The sequence below is a fragment of the Mustela nigripes genome, chromosome 2, assembly GCF_022355385.1.
Source record: "Mustela nigripes isolate SB6536 chromosome 2, MUSNIG.SB6536, whole genome shotgun sequence".
In the NCBI taxonomy this organism is placed as follows: domain Eukaryota; kingdom Metazoa; phylum Chordata; class Mammalia; order Carnivora; family Mustelidae; genus Mustela; species Mustela nigripes.
In genome coordinates this window covers 76901699-76921868 of record NC_081558.1, presented here as the reverse complement: position 1 = coordinate 76921868, position 20170 = coordinate 76901699, and the positions used below count along the sequence as shown (strand labels likewise).

The 20170-nt window shown below is 41.6% G+C and overlaps 1 protein-coding gene across 12 annotated transcripts in view; it reads left to right on the top strand.

The window, feature by feature from the left end:
* Window positions 1–20170, top strand: part of LRRC3B (leucine rich repeat containing 3B) — an 89062-nt gene that overhangs the window by 55712 nt on the left and 13180 nt on the right. For 4 of the 12 annotated variants that reach the window (XM_059390825.1, XM_059390822.1, XM_059390823.1 and 1 more), the window contains one exon: window positions 10452–10604. The exons of the other annotated variants lie outside the window; for them this stretch is intronic. The gene's annotated coding sequence lies outside the window, so the exon portion shown is untranslated. The remainder of the gene's footprint in view (window positions 1–10451; window positions 10605–20170) is intronic. 12 annotated transcript variants of the gene reach the window in all.

The window sequence follows — 20170 nt, the reverse complement described above, 5'->3', positions numbered from 1 at the left end:
CTTCAGATATGGATTTCCTTACTTCTGTTAGTTCTCTGCTCCAAAGTTACCTCCTTGGAGAGGCTTCTACCAACCCCTACCTAAAATAGCCCCTTTGCACTGCAACATGTTTTTCTTATCCTGCTTTATTATTACTCAGAGTTACTCCCTGACGTGGTTTATGTTTGCCTCCTATCCATCTTATTCTCCTCCACCCTCACTGAAGCTTCATGAAGGTAGGGACCTGGTCGGCCATATTCAGTGCTGTACCCTCAATGCAGTCAGGGACAGTGCCTGGCACCTAGGAGTCTTTTAGAAAAGTAGGCCCTTTGTTGCTTTGTTGAATGAGCATATATGCATGAATGAAAGTGAGTGACAGAAGGTCAGAGGTGGAGAAAAAGCCAAGGAATGCCACTTTCGGGAGAGAAGGGGGTCTCTGGGCTTCATTTCTTCCATGGGCCACTACCTGCCCCTCTGCTGTTCTCATGTGCTCTCCAACAGTCTGCAGGTGAGGCTGAGGCAGGGTGAGTCACACCATCACGGGCAAGAAAATCACCTGGACCTTGTGAAGGGTAGATCCTTATGCAGGAAGTCTGGGTTGGGGTCCGAGATTCTGTGTTTCTAAGAATCTTACAGGTGCTGCCAGGGTTGCCAGTCCATAGGCCAGGGGAGGCCAAGGGCCATTAAAGCTGTCTCCTCCACACCACGGCACAGGTCCTACTGACCTGCCACCACCCACCCCCTTTCCCCACCTTTGGGTTTCCAGTGAGGTGGAGTCTTGTGCAGTAAAAGGCCAAAGGGAGAACCTGAGGATGGTCGGAATCTGCTTCTCCCCCCAGGGCAGTGAAGGTAAAATCCCTCCAAGTGAGTTCTCCGGAAGATCTCATTCCATGCTCTTTTTGATTTTTAAGGAAGTTATTAAAGGTCAAGGAAACTATAAAATAACAAAACTCGAACTAGCCGGATTTGTGGGATTTACATTTTCTTAACTTTATGTGTTTTAAAAAAAATAAAACTTGTTTTCCCAGGTGTTGTTTTGCATTTCGAGGGGAAAAAAAGCTCTTTTGCTTGTCCTAAATCCTCCTCCTCTTCCCTTATAAATTGCATAATTTCAATTTCTCTGTGTCTCATCTTTGCTGAAGAGTCAAAATAACCTAAGAGCTTTTTAGTTCTTTAATGCATTTTGATAACAATTTATAAAAAGTTATTTATCTTTTTTACTCTGTTTCCACTGATCGTGGAAATGATGCCCACTGTGACAGACTGGTTACACATTTGGTATCATGCTAACATGACTAGATAATTTCTTTAACTGTTCAGAGTCCTGGGGTAGCCAGTGAAATACGATGGTGGTTAATCTCCTCTAAGAAATGATGGCTGAGTGCTGGATAGTATTAAGAATTCTATTTTGACAGTCCTCCTGAAGATTTTCTTCTCAGAGCAAGAATGTCACTTCTCATCTGCATTTCTTTTAAAATTAACAAGTAGAGACTAAAGAAGATACACTAGAGGCCATATTGTTTTACTTTCATTTGAAAATAAATTCATAGAATTTTAGAAAGGTTAAGTCATCTGCCCAGAATCATACAGCTAACCCTGGACTCAAACTCTTTCTTCCTTCCCATGGTCCCTGTTGTCACTAAGATTGAGGCATAGGAAGTCATGGTTAAATAGGGAGGTGTGTCCATCTCACTCTCGTGGTGTCTGTAGTCCTTCTTGTGAGGTTAGGGGCTCCTTCTGTTGTCTTAATGTCTGCATCCATGGCCCTTTAATCAGTGCCTGGGACATAACAGACCCCCAGGAAATGGCTGTTGAATGACTGCATGTCATTACCTTTGTTAAGGCAAGAAGTCCATTTTGCGAAGACTTGTCTGGACTCCCAGGATGTGGTGACATCTGTGCTAATGAGAGAGTGGATGTTTCCCTAGTCACCTTCTTTCCCCCCAGGAGGATTTTACTCTCTCCTTGTCCTCTATGGGTTTATTCTCTTCTCCACCCCCAACTCAAGAGGCACAAGGTTGTGCCCGACATCCTCATCCAGGACCCCTTACTTGAAATCTCTGGCCCTTTCTTGACCACCACCCCTCCCCAGTCAGATACATGGAAGAAGCAAGGCATACCTTATGAATGATTTAGAAACTGGAATTTAGGAACCAGACACCAGTCTACCACCTATCCATCACAATCCAGCAGGAAAGTCCATATTTATATAACATTAAGGATGTATTACATCAGTACAGGTAATGACCGTGCTATATTTAGCAAGCTGCAGAAGAGAACAGCTGCCCTGAAGATCCATTTCATTGTGAGTTTTGTTTTGTTTTGTTTTTTAAGATTTTATTTATTTGACAGAGAGATCATAAGTAGGCAGAGAGGCAGGCAGAGAGAGAGAGAGAGAAGCAGCTCCCTGCCGAGCAGAGATCCCGATGTGGGGCTCGATCCCAGGACCCTGAGATCATGACCTGAGCCGAAGGCAGCTTTAACCCACTGAGTCACCAGGCGCCCCACAAGTTTTGTTTTGTTTTGTTTTGCTTTGTTTTGAAAGATTTTATTTATTTATTTGAGAGAGAGCAAGCGAGTGAGAGAGCACAAGCAGGGGAAGTGACAGAAGGAGAGAGAGAAGCAGGCTCCCCACTGAACAGAGAGCCTGACTTAGGGCTTGACCCCAGGACCCTGGGATCCTGACCTGAACTGAAGGCAGATCTTAACCGACTGAGTCACCCAGGCACCCCTCATTGCAAGATTTTTTTTTTTTTTTTCCATTTTGGGAGAAGGGTGTTATGAACACTATCTTTGCCAGATTATCAAATGTTACTTGGTCAGCATGACATTCTCTTCTGTTTCACCTGCGGGCCTGGATCACCTGTCCTTACTGTTCCACCTAAGAATCAGATGGAGAAGAGTAGAATGAGACTATGGAAGCAGATAAGCCAGTCCTGAGGCAGGAACAAACAGTGTCCCCATTTTATAGATAAGGAAACTGAGTTACAGAGAGGTTAAAGCAACTTGATGAAAATTAGAGTCGATAACCAGGTTTGTTTTTTTACAACTTTGTACAAAACAACTTTTTAAACAAATTTGTTTTATAGAAGAAATGTCAAATGTGCTTGATAGTTAAGGCTTTAGTATTAACTGTAATTGGTGGGAGATCCTTGGAAAAATGTCCATAAAAAGCTGAATCTCCTACTTCTTGCCATATCAAAGTTGTTAACCCAAAGTTGCCAATAAATTGTGACAATTGTCCCAAAGTTTCAAGAACTTTACCAGTAAAAATATTCTCTGAGAGAGAAAAAAAATTATACGATAAACTCTCTTGAAGTTTCTAGGTTTAGGAATCCCACTAAGTTGAACTTTTGAAATATAGGCCTTGTTAATCTATTTAGGAATGGACCATGTCTTTCTTTCACAAGTGAAACAAAAGAAGGTTTTAATAGGATTTCCCCTGGATGAAGTCTAATGCCATGGGCAGAAACTACAAATTTCCCAATGACCCAGAAATAGGATTTTCTTTCTTATCCAGTTGTTGGAAGATTATCCCAGAGAGGTCATGCATAAGGCACTTTTGTAGTTCCTGAACCCCAACTCACAAATGTGCAGTTTCTACCCTGGAACCCAGAATTGCTCCAACAATTGACTTCTCCCACCTTCAAACAAGGCAGACAGCCTGTGGGTAATATGCAAAAATTGTTTGGGCTTGGGATTTGTAGAGGAAATGGTAGCTGTCTTCTCCCTCTTGGGCTCAACATCCTTTGTTTTATTGTGGTTAAAAGAATCAAAGTAGAGTCCAGCCCAGAGAGGGGTCCTATCTTGGTATGTCTTAAAACACAGATTTCCAAATATTTCAGACAAGTATCCTAATCCAGAAAGATGGTTTTATCTTTCCTATTTCGTTATTAATCATAGGATTTACTTTTGGAAGCTAAAACCCAAAGGCTCTATTGGACAGAGAAATAAAAAACTGTTCTTTTTCTCTCCCAGATGTGTATTTTTGTCACATACATAATACACAAGACAGTTTAAATACTGTGATCTAGGTCAGGCTTTAAAAAAAAATAGCTTTTGACAGAGCAAGAAAGCAGTAGGGAAAGTTTGGAAAGTGAAATAATTAATATATAGTTTCTGTTTCCATTGGCATTTACTTGTCCTTTTGTTGTTGTTGTTCTTTTGTGTTCATATAAGTTCTTTTCACCTTAGGTAATCTAATACCAATCCTTTTGGTTCCCACTAAACTGTGTTAATAAATGCAATTGTATGGACATTGGTGAGGGTATGTGCTTTGGTGAGTGCAGTGAAGTGTGTAAACCTGGTGATTCACAGACCTGTACCCCTGGGGATAAAAATATATGTTTATATAAAAAATAAAAAATTAAAAAATTATTTTAAAAAATGCAATTGTAGGTGTTGATTTTATGGTTAATGAAAGGGTAATGTTAAATATGTAGCTGGAGCAGGGAACTTTTTTGAAAACTAAAGCTGAATTAAATATATGTATGAGAACATATTTGTGGCACATGAAACCCTTCCTCACAGTGTACAGTAGGAAGGAAGGAATAGATCTAAACCCCATCAGTTCTGCCCGGCGAGAAATGAGGTCCCGTAATGTTGATAAGCTCAGGCTCTTGAACTGGCAGACCTGGGTCAAAATCCAAACTGTGCCCCTGACTCAGGCATGCTTCTCAGAGCCTTGATTTCCTCCTCTTTAAAAGGGAACCATAGCAGCCCCCACATTTCCAGGTAGCGTGGCATATGAAATAAGATGATATGATGTATGCAAAGCATATAGCCCCAAGTAAAGGCTAGCGAAATGTCAGCTACTCCAACTACAATCATCATTCTTATCACCATATTTTCATTAACGTCAATCACTGTCAGACACTAGAGTAGCAACCAGATGAACTTGGTATGACTTAAAGTATTTCTGCAATGGGCAAAGGCTCTTGAACTGAAAACTTACCAACAAAGTAATTCATATAATAAATCACCATGTGCAGTGTATTCACCAGATTTAGCCATTAACCAGATCCATCTCACACTATAGTCGATTCAAACAGGGACCGCCCCCCCAAACTCTTCTCACTCAGGACTCGCCAAGCACAGTGTAGCCAGAATCTGCTCTTTGTCCAAGCCACTTATTTCACACTTACTTTGTTCTTCTTGCACACGGCCTAAGATTGAGACCCGTGCACATATAATGTGTGTTCCCTTACTGTCACTCTTCCCTCTCAAGTTCGCTCTCTCTTTCTGCTCCTATGCTCCAAACCCGCCAAGCGCACACACATTGTACCCTGCAGAAGAGACGTCTTCAGTTGCTCTCCTCATCTGGTTTACTCTTTTACTATGTTTCATTTTCTTTTGTTCCTGGTGGGCAGAGCTATTTCTTTACCCCCAGGTAGTCCTGTCATTGAGACGGGAAAACATGTTTCTTGGCTGAGTGCCACTGGAAAGACAGTCCCCAGCCTAGAGGAAAATCAAACATTCCTTTTGGTGGTGACCTTGCTCACTTCAAAGCACCGCTGGACCTCTGAGCAGCCCCTACATTGGGGCTTTCACCCCAGGGCATTATGACTGAAGTGGGATGGTGCTTCCCCTTCCCCCTACCCACAGAACTATAGCATCAAAAGATTGCTGTTTTTCCTTCTTCTACATCAATTAGCTCTGTGTTTCCTATTTCACTTTCCCATTGTGTTTACCCCAAACAATGCAACATCTGAGATTTCCTAATTTACACCCTGTATTTCTCTGCACAGGCATTCTGCAGCGTGTATTAAGAATGACACACAAAAACAATTCTGTCTGCATTTTTTAATACCAGTTAAACCCGAGCAGCTCAACTCTGAGGTCTTTTGTATTCTAGTCATGCTTAGTTCCCAGGCCTGTGGGAACTACAGAAACACCATGTGGCTACGGGAGGAGGGAGGAAAGGTCGGGATCCGGGAAAGCGAAGCTAAAGCAGCGATGGGGCTTCCCACACCCCATATGGGAAGGGGACAGGCGTTCAAATCACACTTCCACGAGCATGGTAAAAACTGGCTTGGTATAGATGGCACCAACACCCAGCTGGCATCTCTAATCATCGGCAAAGCCGGATTTCAGTTGCAGTATTAGAGTTCCTGGGGGCCCACCAGTTTAGACTAAGCAGAAGCTCTAGCAAGGTCTAGAGAAATGAAGAAGGATTTGGCAAGGATATGCATGGAGCTGGGTCCCCCAGGAGCAGAGAGGTTCATGACAGGGCCCCACCAGGGATTGTAGGATGCAGATCAGGAACGAAAGCTCAGCAGTTTTCGAGGGCCTGATCCAACATGGAAGGGCAGTGACAGTGTGGACACACAGGTGACTGCAGCTCAACAGTGAAACTAATCCCAGATTCCATCCCTGAAATACTGCCTACTCAGAGCAGACAACTTCCACTAGTCTGTCTGTCAAGCCCAGAAGTTATCTGTTCTGGCTCAAGAGAGCAGCCTCTCTGCATTTCCATGTTGTGGAAATGCTTCTCTGCAGAGCTGCTCACTTTTGCTGAGACACCTGTGGCAGAATTTCTTGTGAATAAACCTCTTCTGAATTCAAATCATGGTGCCTGCTCTTTGGGCACTTCCCTGAGTATAAGACATGCTGATGTCTGACAGAAGCCGACCCTCAGTCCTCGGGGCTTGTCCCTCTCAGTATTTCCTCAAGATCCTTCTGGATGCATTGTCCACTGTGGCCTTGTCTAGTTTCTGCTGGTGCATCAGCCAGTTCGGATGGTTTGGTTTGTTCATTATTCAGGCAGGATCACGGCTAGATGAACAATTCCCCTGGAAGCTTCCCCCACTTAAAAACAAAGTCAGGGGGCACCTGGGTGGTTAAAGCCTCTGCCTTCGGCTCAGGTCATGATCCCAGGGTCCTGGTTTCGAGTCTCACATCGGGCTCTCTGCTCAACAGGGAGCCTGCCTCCTCCTCTCTCTCTTTCTCTCTGCCTGCCTCTCTGTCTACTTGTGATCTGTCTGTCAAATAAATAAAAATCTTAAAAAACAAACAAACAAACAAAACAAAAAAAACAACAACAAAACAAAGTCAGGAAAGTTCCAACTCTCTCTATGAAGGCTTTGCATTTTCTGATGGCAGCAGAGGGACCAAAGGTGAAAACTGATTGCACAGAACTGGTGGGTCCAGCTGGTTCCCAGGAAATCAAGTCAGAATCTCAGTGCACGTCGCATTGAAAGGACCATGCAGTATCAGGAACTGGGCTATCTAATATGTTCGAAATGAACTCATTATTCAAGTGATAATCGGAACTCTGACTTTTACTTTTCCTCCAGTCAGAATCTCTCTCCGTTCAAAAAAAAAAAAAAAAAGGAATACTTGAAGTTGTTCAAATATACTTTTTTTACCTTCTTGACTTTGCTAACATTGCTCTTCCTTTCTGAAATGATACTGGCTCTCATTCTCTGTCAAAGTGCTTCCCATCTTCCTGGTATGTAACTGTGCATAAAGTATGAGACTTCCCCGAGCCTTCATTTCTTTATCTGTGGAAGGGGAATAAGCAGCCATAATAAACCCATATCTCAGTGGGGTAAAAAGACAGAAGTTTATTTCTCATTCACACCACGTGTCTAGCGTGGGTCAGGGAGGGGTTTGCACTCACCCCAGAAGACGGAATTGGAGGCAGGGAGGTCTGAAAACTCACCTAAGTTCTGCTCAGAATTTATTAGTCAAAGTGATCACATGGTCACAGCTAACCTCAGGGTGGAGAAGTACAGTGCTACCACTTTCCAGAAGAAGGAGCCCTAAAAGTTTTGTGAAGCCCTGATAAGGCAGCCACATCTACAGAAAGCCCATGGTGAACCCATACAGATGATATCATTATACTTCCTCTTGGCAAGGTCCAGCTTCAGTTAGGTGAGAGAGAGAGAGATTTTTTTTAAACTAAACAAAAATAGTTAACCCCTAAACCCTTTATCTATGCAGGTCTGATAAATGAGAGAAAGCCCAACATAGTGGTTAACATAGATCTTGGTTCAAATCCTGGTTTGAATCCATTACCAACTTTGTGACCTTGGGCAAATGAATTAACTTTGCTGTTATTCAACTTCTTCGCCTGGGAAATATGGACAATAATTGTACATCCCTCAAAAAGTGTTATGCCTGTTAAGTGAACTAGTAATTGTGAAATTGCCAGATGTAGTACCTGATGCCATAAAAGGATTCGGTGATTCAAAAGGAATTACACCATCACACACACTGTTCTATTACTGGCTTTAGAAATATATATATATTTAGACATATTGACTTGACTCTATGTGTGTGCACATGTGCATGTTTATTTATGTGTATATCCACCATGTTTTTAAAAAAATAGTTAGATATTAGGGCGCCTGGGTGGCTCAGTTGGTTAAGTGGCTGCCTTCGGCTCAGGTCATGATTCCAGGATCCTGGGATCCAGCCCCACATTGGGCTCCCTGCTCAGCAGAGCCTGCTTCTCTCTCTCTCCTTCTGCCTGCTGCTCTGCTTATTTGTGCTCTCTCTGTATTTCTCTGTCAAATAAATAAATAAAGTCTTCAAAAAAAAATAGTTACTTTTTTTACTCAGGCAGTTCAAGTGGTGAAAAATTCCTATGAGACAATTCGGGAACACCTTGTTTCATGAATCTCTAGTCACTAAGCTGTTTCCTGCTTTATTCCTCTCAGACGGAGGGTCCAAAGACTGTGTCTAATGTCATTCAGTGGGAAAGTGTGTTCAGATCTGTCAGTCATTTAGTCCAGACTCTCTGTTATGGTCTTGTCTGGTGGCAAGCATGTTCTGAGACTGTACTGCCAATAATTCTCCTAAATAAAAGGTACCATGTTCTTAGGCTTCGGGGGAAAAAAAAGGTGAATTTCCCATTAATGGACTCAGCTATGGTACAGGATTCATTCGTGCAGACTCTGCCCCTTGCCTTGCTCAGGGAAGCTGAGGCTGTCCCCTTCCCTGTTCTCTCCCCGGGGATCCCCTGGTATGGATATGCTGTACACATTTCTTAAATAATGTTGTTGTGACTCCTTGGTGCCCAATATTTTGTATGGTTAATTCAAAACTGCTTCTTAAAACATTGAATCCGAAGCCCAGTCTCTTTATTCTACTCCCACTGGCTCATTCGTAGTCTTGTTCTCTCCGACATCCCCTACCTCCCCAACCTGGGTCTCTTCTTTGAGTGTTTCATGGCTTCTCTTCCTGTACACCCCGATCTCATACATAAGAGTAATTCTTAAGCTCAGAGAAGCGATCAGCTCTCCGTGCCACGTAGGATGAGGGAAAGTAGTGAGCATTACACGCTGAGCTTCACAGGTAGAAGTCTCTGGAAGGAGGATTCTGTATAGGAGAGCTCCTTGGGAAGTACCCTGAAGAGCCACACTTGTGAATGGGCTGGGATGGACTAGAGAGAGAACCTGAGGGGTATGTTCACCCAACAGCAACCTCAGCCAACCCCTCAGGCAGCGCTGAGTCTAGAATGGCCCTTCAGAGCTGCCCCAGATAGAGCTGAGAAGGCCAGACCTTTGTCCTCCTACATTGCTCAGTCACTGGATGTGGCTGTCCCTGGAGGGCAGAGTAACCCTCTGCCACAGAGATGAGCCCCCAAGGGGCTTACAATGGGGAGTTCTCTGCCGCCAGCACTCTCAGCAGGTGGGACAAGCCCTCCATTAGGGGAACATCAGGGTGGCACCTCCTAGTGCCCACCACGGACCAGGACAGGGCAGTGGTAACCACAGTCCTGCTCCTTCCTATTCCTGAAGCTTAGAGAGGAGGGCATTGCCTTCTGCAACAGAGTTCCATCCTCTTCCTGCCATCCTCTTTTTGCTGGGGAGAGTGGGTTTAAAGGTCTTACTGTGGTTTTCTTCCCTTTCAGTATCCATTAAGGTTTTCATACAGTCCTTGCTTGCTTCTGCCTTTGCTGTCCTTGGCATCATCTTTCAAGAATACTTTCTCATTTTCTTTTTGCTGCTATGACAATCAGTGCGTCCTCAGCATTATAATTGCTCTAAATACGGTCTCAGCATCCCGTTTCCTCCAGTTCTGAGCGGATAAGATGCTTCCAAACATGAGTTTGTTTAATAAAATTTGGGCTACTCTGGGTGGCAGGCTGCCACTGAGCATATAATTCCTTTCCCTCTTATTTGAAGAAGCTACTGCTGGAGGCAGCTTCCCCCCCTCCTTTCTTCTTTCATCCCACAAATCATTTCCATACAGCCCACTCGATATTGCCTGGCAGCACCAGGGACCAGAATAGCACAGAGGATTTGAAACCCTCCTCCCCCTTGTATACTTGCGAGCTAAGCTATTCCCAAGTGGCGGGATCGATTCATTTGAATTTCATCTCCCTTCATTTCCTTTGCCTTCTCTCTGGTGCTTGCGATAATGAGCAGTGAAAATGACCCAGAACCTAGGAGACAGATGGAAGTGGGTGAGAATCCAGGGCTTGAAGACTCAAGAGTTAGCTTTGGTTCCTTCTCCTCCCACAGCTTTATCTCAGATGCCACTGAACAGAGCCACTGAACAAGGATCCGCTCCACAAGTGGCCTCTGGAGAGATTTCCGTCCGGTCCTCCTTTTTGTTGACACTGCAAAGACACCTCCTTGAAGCTTTCAGCTCAGTCCTCTCACAAAGAGGCTCAGGTACCGTGAGTGCACTTGGGGAGACATAACATGCGAGTTTTACAATCACAGGTTAATAGAAAAGGGATGATGCTTCAAAAATCTGTCCACGGCCCTTTCCAGACTCTTGGGCATCTGTCCTTCTCTGGTCAGCAGATAAGGAGTAAAGCACTCACCTGCAGAGGAGAACAGGGAGAAAAGAGAGTACTTGCTGCGCCTTTGTGGGGGATGGGGAGAAGTTCAGCTTAGTTAGGGAGTGTTTGTCAGCAGCGGAGGATAATGACTCTTTCCATCCCTCCCGCACAATCCCTGCCCTGCCCAGAGTACACTTTTCTAGGACTCCCTTCTAGCTCTGACTCTCACAGGGCAAGAACGGCATACCTCTGTGACGCTGCGGGGTCAGTGCCAGACCAAGGCAATAAAGCGCGGCAGGTGACTTTTTTGGTGTACCAGTGCATAGAAAAGTTACGTTTACACCGTAGTGTAATCTAATAGTGTAGTGTAGTCTAATAAGTGTGCAGGAGCCTTGTGTCTATAAAACAATGCCTATGCCTTAATTTTAAAAGACTGTATTGCTAAAAAAAAAAAAAAAAATGCTAACCATCATTGGAGCTTTGAGAGAGCTATAATCACTGATCACAGTTCACCATAAGAAATAGAATGATAACGAGAAAGTTTGAAACATTGAGGGTTCCCAAAATGGCAAATGCCATTGGAAAAATGTCACTGATAGATTTTCTTGACTCAGGATGGCCACAAACCTGCAATTTGTAAAAAAAAAAAAAAGCATTATCTGTGAAGAAGGACAAAATGCACTACACCAGGATCTGTCCCTACTTGGTCAACAACAGTGAGCCCTCCTGGAACCTGACTTCCTGTGACCAGGGTCATCTCTGGTGTAGTTTGTGTGGAGTACAGGTGTCACACTCCTTTATCCTGCTATCCTGCTAGATATCAGGTTTCATAAACTTGTTGCTGTCTTTTCTGTGTCCCCAGTGTGAGAAGCTCTGTTTTTATTCTGAGTCTGATTGCATATTAGTGGCTCTTTCTCTCCTCCTCCATTTCTACATGGACTGCCATGCAGATAAGTGGAAAAGTCTGTACTGGGAAGGGGAACGTGGCTCATCCCCAGGACGCCAGTCTCCCCCAGCCCAACCTCCTGTGTCAGGGTCTTTTAGGTCCTTGAGAAACTAATGTCTGGGCCTTCATTGAGCAAACATGTCCCGAGCACGTCCTCTGTCGCTGACCCAGAGATGCTCACAGCTGAGACACTCATGGGTTCCAGAGGCCTACCACATAGCAGAGTTTGGCTCTGATCTATCCAGCCCTTCCATCTGTGACTTGAGGAATTGCTGAAGTGGAAAGAGAGAAGCAGAAAAAGAATGCCAGGGGCAGGGGTGAAGGGGCTGTGTGCTCACGTTCAGACCAAGTGTCACCAAATCAGGGAATCAGGGAGAACAGTCCAGCCTCACTGCCTCTTCTGTTATCACAGTCTGAGACTCCGTGCAAAGCAAAAAGCAACAGGTTGGGTAAAAATAATACATTCTGTCCTGACCAAACATTTTTTGAGCCGAACATGTATAAAAACTGGTTAATACAATTGCAATTTACTCAAAATTCCTGAAACCATGCTGCAGGAAATGGAATTTGTGACTGCATGTTAATATCATGATGGCCTTTTTTTTTTTTTTTTCTTTAATTGTGCAAGCAGTTAGAGGAGATAGGATGGGATTTTATATTATCTTTTTCTGGGAATGGCTGTCTCTTTTCTGTTTGACTTTCTTAGCTTCACCTGGACTGATTCTTACCTTTTTTTTTTTTTTTCTTTCTTCCTTTCTTTCTTTCTTTCTTTTTCTTTCTTTTTTCTTTTTAACTTCTCTTAACCTGGTTGGTTGGTTCACTGAGATGGAGTAAATACTGGGATGGAAAATACCAATTCAGTTATATTTAAACTGGCATATGATGTCTGAGCAAGGAGATAAGGGAAGCCTTCCTGCATCCTGCAGACAATTAAATGAGTTTGGAAAGTTTTATTTGGTTTGTTGTTGACAAGAGCTCAGTCCCTGGGTGGCTGTTAATTTTTCCGGGTGATTCCCAAAGGAAAATCAAGCCAACTCAGGGCTACACATTTCCCTGTAGAATTTCAATGAACCACACAGTATGGAAAAGAGAAAACCATAGATCTCAGTTCTGATTTCCTTTTTTTTTTTTTTTTGATGTTTTGTTTTGTGGGTTTTTTGTTTTTTCTTTAACGATGAAAAGAAGATTTTTTTATTTATTTACATTTGAGAGAAGCCGATGTTTAACTGGAAAGATAAAGGGCTCAGGTGGAGAACAGGAAGAGGCAAGAAGATTTCTAGAATAGATACAATGCATTGATCTGAAAAGGCCTGAGTCTTTCATCCACTGGCATAATTAGGTAAATAGGAGGCAGCCTGTCTGATGATCCTTCTGTTAGTTTAATTGCCATCAACAGTATCCCAGCAAGTTCTTTGTATGACTTCATTGTTCTACAAACACTGGTTTGTTTTTCCATTGTCTTCTTTTTTAGGGAGAACTTAAGTTTTTTGTTTTGTTTGTTTGTTTTTTGAAAAATATGTATCACGGGATTAAATAAATGAGGACATTTGTATGTTCCACAATCCCCAGGTGGTCCCTGAGAAGATGAAATTTGAAACTGAACATTAGAGAACTTCACGGAATGAAGAAGCTAAATCTGAAATCGAGGGTATATTACGTGAAGATTGGGCTGAAACTAACACCACTTAGTTTCTGCTAACAGATTGGAGGAGCAGCAGTTCTACTTCCTTTGATAAAACAACAGTTTTGGAAGGGAAAACCTGAAGTTCTAGAAGGAAGGATAATATGAGTGTCAATTAATTGTCTGTTCACCTTTCATTTCAAATCAGGGTCCAGGGTCAGACTCAGGTCCTTGGCCTAGATTATCCGGTGAGAGTGTCTTTGAGGTCCCAGGTGTGGGCAGGCTCCCTAACTGGTTAATGGCCAAAATGAAATTAGAGGAGGTGGAGCCTCAGGGTTCTGCCTTTCAGCACTATGTTTTGGAGATTGGGTTCCATTCCATGGGAAACTTTTGCAGACCAAACAGCAGGTGAGAACCTCAGAGTGTCTACATGAACTGCAGATGTTCTTTAGCTTTGAGCAATTATAACATTCTTGAAAAATGTCCCTAGGATGCTTTTACTGAGAAACATAATCTTCTATTTGTTGTCAGTATATATACCGTAAAAAATAGCAATCAGTTGTCACAATAAGACACATAGATATATTAACTTTCTTAATTGTTAAAACAGTCAGCTGACTCTTAGCTAACAAGCACCCCCAAACTCAGTGTCATTTGTGTTGCTCATAAATTCATGGGTAGCTGGATGGTTTTTCTGGTCTTGGCTGGGCTCACTTATGAGTCCGTGATCAGCTACAGATCAGAGAGTTGACTCTGATGATCTAGGCTGGACTTTCTTACAGGATGGAAGCATGGCCAGGTGTAGTCTAGAGTGACAGGCTAGGACAACTGCCCCTCCTCTCCTTTATCTGATTGCTTATCATCCAGCAGGCCAGGCAGGAATTGTTCACAGGGTGACTTGAGGTGATGGAGGATTCCAAGAGCAGAAGCAAGAGCATGTGTGGCCTCTTGGAGAGGCATAGGCTTGAGACTGGCATAAGGTCACTTTTGCCTCATCTGTGGTCAGAGGAAATTCCAAGGCCAGCCTAGTTAATGGAGTGGAGAAATAGACTCCACTTTTTTTTTTTTTAATCTTATCTTCTATGGTTTTATCTTATCTTATTTTATTGTACTGAGAGAGAGAGAGAGAGAAGGAATGTGTGTGAGTGGGGAGAAGGGAAAAGGGAGAGAGAGAACCTCAAGCAAACTCCACACTGAGTACAGAGCCCAACATGAGCCTTGATTTCAACACCCTGAAATCATAACCTGAGCCAAAATCAAGGGTCAGCGGCTTGACCAACTGAGCCACTGAGGCACCCCTAGACTCCACTTCTTGATGGGAGGAATTTAAGGTTACCTTGCAAAAGGACATGAATAAGACAGGGTGGGGAATAATGAAGACCGTTTTTTGAAACAATCTACCATAGCACATGAAATTAAGTATTATAGTGCTCACTTTATAGATGAAAAAAAATTGAGGTCCAGTGTTAAGTAACATGCCCTAAAAACTGGTAAGTAGTAAGTTACTAGCACTAATTCATAACTAGAAAGTGACTGAATGACAAATTAGGCAAACTTAGGCATGTCTAACTCCAAGGCCCTTTCTTTGACCACTCTGTAAGGTCTTTACGGATCTTATTACTAAATGACCTTATCAAAAATGAAGTTGGTGCCTGAGGATAAGGAAATAGGACAGTATATAATTCAAAGATAAAAATAATCCACTCATTTTCATTTACTTAATCAAGGGCCACTTCTTTAATTGAATAAAACCATCCTAGTGATAGTTATGGATTATTCATTTCTTCATCTCTGCCTACAGTAGATGTTAGTCATCATTGACTCTTTCTCTGTAGAATATTATAATATTATTGGCTTGATTTCTCTGTAGTAATATTATATAGCCTGAGAGGAATCAAGTGCAAATGGAATTTTCATTTGCAAAACTTGTCACTATATATTCCTCCAAATATTCGGGTAAAGTGATAGTGTATTAGTCATAGAAATTGAGTAGAATTAAATGTTGTTTAATTAGATCTGAATCGAGCCAATAACTTCTGTGAGTGTTTACGCTATTAAAGTAATGGGGTGTGGGGAGGCCTTTGGCAGGGGAACCAAGTATGTTGGCAAATTCTGAGCTAACAGGTTACTTTGCTGTAACTTCTCAGAACCTTTCACAGGCTCATGCCCATTGTGACTCTCAGAGAGGGTATCTTTCAGACTCAGGGGACTATCGAATATTTACTTGCTAGAACTCTCGGATACCTGGTATTCCACAGGACCCTTGGAAAAGCTGAACTGGATTCTCATCCTTTTGTATTCAGAGTCAATAGTATTGGTCAAGCATCTGCTATGAGTTGGACACTATCAGAACCAGGCATTATCAGAAACCCATGAAATAGGTAGGTCTTTTTATTTATAGTTGAGGAAACTGATCAGTTAGTTTTCTTGCCCACAATCCCGCAGCTGGTATCATAACTGGGAGTTAAACCTGGTTTTATCTACCTTCGGGCCTATAATGTTTCCTTTACATTATGCTGAGATTAGGAAAGTTTAAAGGACTGCCCATGGTAACTCGGCTGGTTAGAAGAGACACATATTTTTATAATCCCTGTAACTCCTGACAGAGAAGAGGTTATCTGTCAATGCTTAGTGGCCAATCCCTTTATTACCTAGTTATTATGATCACGCTCATGGCAAAAAAAAACTGACAATAGTAGAAAAAAGTGTAAGATTAAAAAGTAAAAAGTCGGGGCGCCTGGGTGGCTCAGTGAGTTAAGCCACTGCCTTCGGCTCGGGTCATGATCTCAGGGTCCTGGGATCGGGTCCCGCATCGGACTCTCTGCTCAGCGGGGAGCCTGCTTCCTCCTCTCTCTCTCTCTCTCTGCCTGCCTCTCTGCCTGCTTGTGGTCTCTCTCTGTCAAATAAATAAATAAAATCTTTATAAAAAAAAAATAAAAGTAAAAAGTCTTTTTCCATTTGTTCAGCTCCAGAACCATCCCTAGAGGATAAGACTATCATTTTTTATTGTTCTCCTATAACTTTTTAATTATACATGTTTGTTGTGTGTATGTATGTGTGTAAATCTATTTTGTTTTACACAGATAAAAATGTACAGTTTTCATCTAATATATCTTTGACATCTTTTTTTAAAAATCAGGGTATGTAGATTCTTCTTTGTTATCGGTGTACTATTTTTAAGCAATTTTTTGTGATGGATTTTTAAAGTATTTCTAGTTATTTTTGAAAATTCATTCTTTTTAAAAAATTTTCTGTTATAGCAAACAGTGCCCCAATGAAGGAATAATCTTATCCATACATCTTTGTAGTTATGTTTTTATTGGAAAACAAAACCAAAAAGCCATGCAAGGCATTGTTTCTTCTGGTGACTTCTCCTAGGAAAAATTGTGGACTATTGCCAAGAAAATGTTATAGGGGCTGTAAATAAAAGGTTCTTTAAAATACAAATTTTGGACCAAATATAGTAGTCTCCTTCTTTGGTCTACTCTGTTCTCCCCAGGGAGCAAATGGACTGAGTCAGTGGTCCTATCAGATGCCTCTGTGACTAAGATCCAAAATGACTAAAACCAAGAAAGGGTGACTCAGACTCTTCAAGCTCTTCTTGCACACTGGAACAACTCCACATATTTTGGTTTTGATGCTATGGACACATATTCAACACAAAATGGACAGATGCAACCAACTCTTGGCCATTTAAAGACTTGCCCATCATTTTATGCAATTGGCCCTTTTAGTGACATAGACAATGAACAGAATTCAGATGAGAAGCTTGACTCTATCAATTCCACCTCTAGGAATATATCTTAAGGAAATGAGCCAAGGGGCAACTGGGTGGTTCAGTCATTAAGCGTCTGCCTTCAGTTCAAGTCATGATCCCAGGGTCCTGGGATGGAGCCCCACATCGGCTCCCTGCTCAGCAGGAAGCCTGCTTCTCACTCTCCCACTCCCCTTGCTTTTGCTTGTGTTTCGTCTCTCACTGTGTCTCTCTCTGTCAAATAAATAAATAAAATCTAAAAAAAATAAATAAAATCTAAAAAAAAAAAAAAGGAAAATCTATGAACTAGAAACATTTATTTCAATTCCACATTTTTTATGATAAATTATTAGCAAAAATGGGAGAAAATTAAAATATGAGGATCATGACAATGTAAAATCTTTAAAAAGTAACAAAATTGTCACCTGTGCTAAAATGGCAATTAAAAATTACCTATAAGAACAAAATATTTGATTTGCTAGCTCTTTGAATTCTAGGCAGTCTTTTTCACTTATAAAACATTCTATCTATTTTATAATATTATTTGTAAATGTAGTAAGTTAATAGTTCACAGAAGACAATTTATGTGGCTGTCTAGGAAGAATCTGAAATTTGAACAAAAAGTCTGTTTTAGTCTCAGTCAAGGATTGACATATTCTTATAAAAAGACAGATTTGACTAGGCTCTCCCCTAACTTTTAAGGATGTTGCCTGTAAGCAACATAATCAACCGCATGTCTCATTTTGTCTGGGACAATTCCTGTTTGAGCATGTTGTCCGAGCATGGTTGTTACCAGCACTGCTTTTCACTGTCAGAGGTGACTTCGCTTGCATGATAAACCTTGCAGACTCCGACACTACGAAGGAGATGCTAATCACCCCAACTTTATCATGTATCTCTAGTGAACACCATTCCTATAAGGTAAGTTAGCCTTCTATGGCTTAGGAAGTGTTTCACAGAGCAATGACTTACATGATGCCCAAAGCCAAAACAGAATATACAGTGAAATGTTAAAGATCTTGCCCACCATATCATGTGGTAGCCCTTTCACAGGATCTTTGAAAAATTCTGAAATTTGAAAACGTTTTACTCTGCTTACTAATCATCTTTCACTATATTAATTAGTAATAATTTTGTAATTTGACATTTTTGTCTTCTCCCTTTGATGCCCAGGAAACTCAGAACTAAGCTAGGTCTTTAGATGAAGCAAAAATCATTAATATAATGCAATGGAGAGTCAGCCACAACTGACTCTGTGTTCTAATCTCCACTTACTACGGAGTTAGTTTCCTGTGGCTGCTATAACAAATTACCACAAACTTTGTAGTTTGAAGCAATGCATATCTGTTCTATAGTTCTGGAAGCCAGAAGTCTGAAGCCATTTTGATGGACCCAAATCACTTTGTCAGCTGGGCCCATTTCCTCCAGAGGCTTTGAGGGAGCATCTGTTTTCTTGCTGTTTCCAGCTTCTGAGGGCTGCCCGCATTACTTGGAGACACATCCCTCCGATCTCTGCCTCAATGTTATATTGCCTTCTCTCCCATATCAACTCCACCTCTGTCTCCTTCTGATAAAGACATCTGTGATTCCATTTAGGGTTTACCCAGATAATCCAGGATGATCCCTGCATCTCAAGATCCCTAACTTAATCATATCTACAAAGTCTCTTTTTTCATAAAAGGTAACATCCATGGGTTCCAGGGATTAGGACCTAGATACTTCTGGGGGGAGGTAGGGGGTGGGGGGGCAGTATTTTACAGCCTACCACAATCTGCCTTCTGCTCCCAAAGATTCACATCCATTCCCCCATGCAAAATATATTCATTCATATCACAATATCTCCCAAATTCCCAACCTGTTATGACATCAAATTGAAATCCAAAATTTCATCTAAATATCATCAGCTCAAAAGCCCCAAATCTCGTCATCTAAATCATCCAAAGTAAATACAAAGGAGATGGTGGGCATGATACGTCCTGGGTTGAAATTTCTCTCCATCCTCAAAGAAAGTGTTTGGTCCAGTGCTTTGCACATAGTAGGTGTCCACGAAATGTTAACCACCATCGGAGTTATTACCTTTATTGCATTAAAGATAGGGTCACACTCTGGCCCTACACTCTCCTATCAGAGAGATGACGAGGTGTAAGGTTATGATGGCAAGGACAGTAACAATAATAGCAGTGGTTAAAGGGACAGTGGTAGTAAACTCACATGGAGATTTTATCATGTAACAGAAATTTTTCTAGGTGTTTTATAGCTGCTGTCTCAATTCACCCTCATTAAATCCCTTTGAGAGAGAAACTATTACCCACCCCATGTTCGATTGAGAAGACTGTAGGGTAGAGAGGTTATATAATTTGTAAGAGGCTAAGCTATGATCTCCATGCTCCCCATGTAAAACCAGGTCCACGCTACACTGTGTTTCAGTCGGTGTGCTAGTCCTTTCATAGTCCTGGCATAGATGAAATACAATTTGAAAAAATTGTTTTTCATTTCACCTTGGGTTTCTATGCTGTGTCACTATAAGGAGATAAGCCATACTCTAATGAGTATTCCTAAAACTCTCTTGCTTTATCAGGAAGGGATTTTTCTCTTGAAGTTCTATTGTTGTTGTTTATTTTTTAAGCATAGAATCTCCCATTCAAATTTTTCTTTTAAGAAACTTGAAACTTTCTAATAAGTTGAAAAATTGGTACAATGAACGCTTTTATATTCATCGCTTTCCATTTGCCAAGTGTTCATCTTTTGACACTTTTGTGTCCCTCTTTCCACATAAAAATATAGTTTTGTTTTTCCTGGGTATTTTGAAAGTTGCAATTGTCATTACATTTTACCCCCAAATACTTCAGTATGTACCTCTTAAGCATTCTCTCCTTCCGAGTCAAATCATGAAAAAAACCCAAAATTTATATTTGATACAGAAACATCTATTTTGAGTTTGTGTTTGAAAATTTTCTCTAATTGTTCCAAAATCCTTTTCTCTAACTTTTTTTTTCACATCCAGAAGTCAGTCTTTTGCATTCCTTTGTCACATGTCTTTTTCCTTTTTTTTTTTTTTTTTAAGATTTTATTATTTATTTGACAGAGAGAGATCACAAGTAGGCAGAGAGGCAGGCAGAGAGAGAGAGAGAG